The sequence below is a fragment of the Excalfactoria chinensis genome, chromosome 5 (genome assembly GCF_039878825.1).
Source record: "Excalfactoria chinensis isolate bCotChi1 chromosome 5, bCotChi1.hap2, whole genome shotgun sequence".
Taxonomy (NCBI): Eukaryota; Metazoa; Chordata; class Aves; order Galliformes; family Phasianidae; genus Excalfactoria; species Excalfactoria chinensis.
This window is the reverse complement of record NC_092829.1, coordinates 55,258,856-55,262,921: the sequence shown is the minus strand read 5'-3', so window position 1 is coordinate 55,262,921 and position 4,066 is coordinate 55,258,856.

The following is a 4,066-nucleotide window of genomic DNA, read 5'->3' as shown; positions in this document are numbered from 1 at the left end:
ATCTTCACCTGTGCTCCTGTAGCTGACTGTCAGTTGCCTTAGCTGGCTAATCAGAGGTTCAGGCTGTGATTGACAGTTTCCCTTACAGTACCCAAAGTGAAAAGCCAGTTCTTCAGTTGGCTTCATTCTACACGTGGCATTATCTATAACTACATACTAAAACCAAAAGTTGCTAGTATTTCATCATGCAAGTACTGTATGAATTAGCAGCTTTTGCAGGCAGACAGTCTGCTAGCCTGTCAGATAGCAGCATCTTTTATTTTTCATTCTCCAGAGATTAATAGCCCTTCTACTCTTTTTCTTAATGAGAAAAACAGGCAGATGTGATACAGCCAAACACTGGTATTCATTACGATTCCCTCCAGTTTATATTGCCAAAAAGAGAAGGGGAGGGGGAATACTATGAAACCACTAAATTGCTTCTGTAAGAAAGCCAGTTAGGTATAGGTTTCAAATGCATTTTCCCCAGTGATGTGCCTGTGGCAGTTGTTGCTGTCAAGCACTCCAGAATAACTAGTGATTTGACAAAGTTCTCTAAAGGGAACAAATCGAGGAGACATGATGGCTTAGGTTACAAGGGACTTCATAGTTCATGTGTAGGAGGCTACAAGTGAGAAGGGGAGAGATTCTTTAGCAGGGCCTGTTCTGATGGGTCAAGGGGAAATGGCTTTATACTAAAAGAGAGGAGTCTGGGATTGGATTTGGAAAAAGTTTTTTCCGATAAGAGTGGCAAGACACTGGAACGGGTCTCCTGGAGATGTGGAGATGCCCTGTCCTTGGAGACATTCAAGATCAGGCTGGACAGGGCTCTGAGCACTGTAATCTAGCTGTAGGTGCCCCTGCCACAACGGCCAGTTCCTTCAGAACCTTGGATGTGTGTTGTCTGGTCCTCTGTTACTGTGTCCTCTACACTTTCTTATACCACCAAAACAGTTTGCCACTATTTGTACCCTCATTTAATGATTCATACTGCACATGATGTCACGATGTTGAATATTGACAGCAACAGCACAAAACCATGACATTCCACCCCTTATTCTACATTATTACATCATGGTTACACGGATACATAGAATTACTGACTGCACTCCCCCAGCATTAATTTACCTTGTGGTACACACTGAACATCCCCATCCTTCTGCATCACCCACCAAGTTCACCCAGGTCCCTGGGCAAAAACAGTTCCACGGACAGGTTTGCCATTTCCAGAGCCTGGAAGGACCCAAACAGCTTTTCCCAACATGCTCTTCACATGCACAACAGGGACTTTATCTCCTTCTATAGTGTGTAGGGGACTAGATTGGCTAGGACCATCGCGATTGACAGATCCTCTAGTATTGACCAACCAAGTGGCTTCTGCCAGGTGCTTCTCCCAGTGCTTAAATGTTCCACCACCCATTGCTTTCAACATCGTTTTTAATAACCCATTATATCGTTCAATTTTACCAGAGGCTGGTGCATGGTAGGGAATATGATAAATCCATTCAATGCCATGATCTTTGGCCCAAGTATTTATAAAGGAATTTTTGAAATGAGTCCCATTATCTGATTCTATTCTTTCTGGAGTGCCATGCCGCCACAGGACCTGTTTCTCAAGACCCAATATGGTGTTTCAAGCGGTGGCATGGGATACTGCGTATGTTTCAATCCACCCAGTTGTTGCCTCTACCATGGTAAGCACATAGCATTTACCACTGCGAGATCGTGGCAAGGTGATATAATCAACCTGCCACGCCTCCCCATATTTATACTTCTGCCATCGCCCTTCTTCCCAGAGAGGTTTCATCCTTTTGGCTTGTTTAATTATGGCACATGTTTCACAATCATGAATAATTTGCGCAATAGTGTCCATAGTTAAGTCCACCCCTCGGTCTCTGGCCCACTTATATGTTGCGTCTCTTCCTTGATGGCCCGAGGTCTCATGGGCCCATCAAGCTAGAAATAGTTCGCCCTTATTCTGCCAGTCCAAGTCAATTTGAGCCACCTCAATTCTGGCAGCTCGATCTACTTGGTGGTTATTTTGTTGTTCCTCTGTTGCTCGACTCTTGGGCACGTGGGCATCTACATGACACACCTTTAGGGCCATATTCTTTGTTCGGGCAGCGATGTCCTTCCATAGTTCAGCGGCCCAAACAGGTTTACCCTTCCGCTGCCAGTTGTTTTGTTCCCATTGCTGCAGCCATCCCCATAAGGCATTGGCCACCATCCTTGAGTCAGTATAGAGGTAAAGCACTGGCCATCTCTTCCGCTCAGCAATGTCTAGGGCCAGCTGGACAGCCTTTACCTCTGCAAATTGGCTCAATTCTCCTCTTCCTTCTGTGACCTCTGCAACTTGTTGTGTGGGGCTCCACACAGCAGCCTTCCATCTGCGATGCTTCCCAACAATGCGGCATAAGTGTGCCTCCGGTGGCACAGTGGTAGAATTGCTGCTTGCAACACCAGAGGCCCGGGGTTTGAATCCCTGTGGCGCAAGTGGCAGAAATGCTGCTCTGCTACACAGAAGGGCTCGAATCCCGGGAGTTGGACTCGATGATCTCTAAGGTCCCTTCCAACTTGCATGATACTATGATACTATGATACTATGATACTATGATACTATGATCCATCAGTGAACAGGGCAAAATTCTTTTCATTTTCCGGGAGTTCATTGTATGGTGGGGCTTCTTTGGCGCGTGACACCTCTTCTGCCGGTGGTGTTCCAAACTTTTTACCTTCAGGCCAGTCCATGATCACCTCTAGGATCCCTGGATGGCTGAGGTTCCCCATCCGGGCCCACTGTGTGATTAATGCAACCCACTTACTCCATGTGACATCAGTGGCATGGTGGGTGGAGGGAACCTGCCCTTTAAACATCCAGTTCAGCACCGGCAGTTGAGGTGCCAGGAGAAGCTGCGTTTCGGTGCCAATTACCTCAGAGGCAGCCCGGACCCCTTCATATGCAGCTAAGATCTCCTTCTCAGTTGGAGTGTAGTTCTCTTCTGACCCCCTATATGCTCTACTCCAAAATCCCAGGGGTCGGCCTCAGGTCTCATCTGAGGTTCTCTGCCACAAACTCCAAGTGGGACCTTTCTCCCCAGCAGCAGTGTAAAGGATGTTCTTCACATCCTGTCCCATTCGTACTGGCCCTAGGGCCACAGCACGGGCTATCTCTTGCTTAATTTGCTCAAAGGCCTGCTGCTGTTCAGGACCCCACGCAAAGTTATTCTTCTTTCGGGTCACCTGATAGAGGGGGCTCACAATGAGGCTATAATTTGGGATGTGCATCCTCCAAAAGCCCACCACACCCAGAAAGGACTGTGTCTATTTGTGTCAGTGGGTGCAGACATAGCAGTAATTTTGTCAATCACATCTGTTGGGATGTGACGACGCCCATCTTGCCATTTCACCCCTAGAAACTGAATTTCTTGGGCAGGTCCTTTCACTTTGTCTCGCTTAATAGCAAAACCAGCAGACAGGAGGATTTGGATTATCCGCTCTCCTTTTTAAAAAACCTCCATTGCTGTATCACCCCACACAACAATATCATCAATATACTGCAGGTGCTCTAGAGCACCGCCCTGTTCCAGCGTGGCTTGGATCAGCCCATGGCAAATGGTTGGGCTGTGTTTCCACCCCTGGGGCAAACGGTTCCAGGTGTACTGAACACCCCTCCAAGTAAAGGCAAACTGTGGCCTACACTCTGTGGCCAAAGGGACAGAGAAGAACGCATTGGCAATATCAGTGGTGGCATACCATTTTGCCTCTTTCGATTCCAGTTCATACTGGAGTTCCAACATGTCTGGCGCAGCAGCGCTCAATGGGGGTGTGACCTCATTAAGGCCACGATAGTCCACTGTCAGCCTCCATTCTCCACTGGCTTTACGCACTGGCCATATGGGGCTGTTGAAGGGTGAATGGGTTTTACAAATTATTCCCTGACTTTCTAGTTGTTGAATTCGTCTATGGATGGGGAGCAAGGAATCCCTATTAGTACGGTACTGTCGTCTGTGTACCGTTCTCATGGCAATTGGTACCCTGTGGTACCTGTGGTGCAAGGGGTAGGAGTGCCGCTCTGCTACACAGAGGG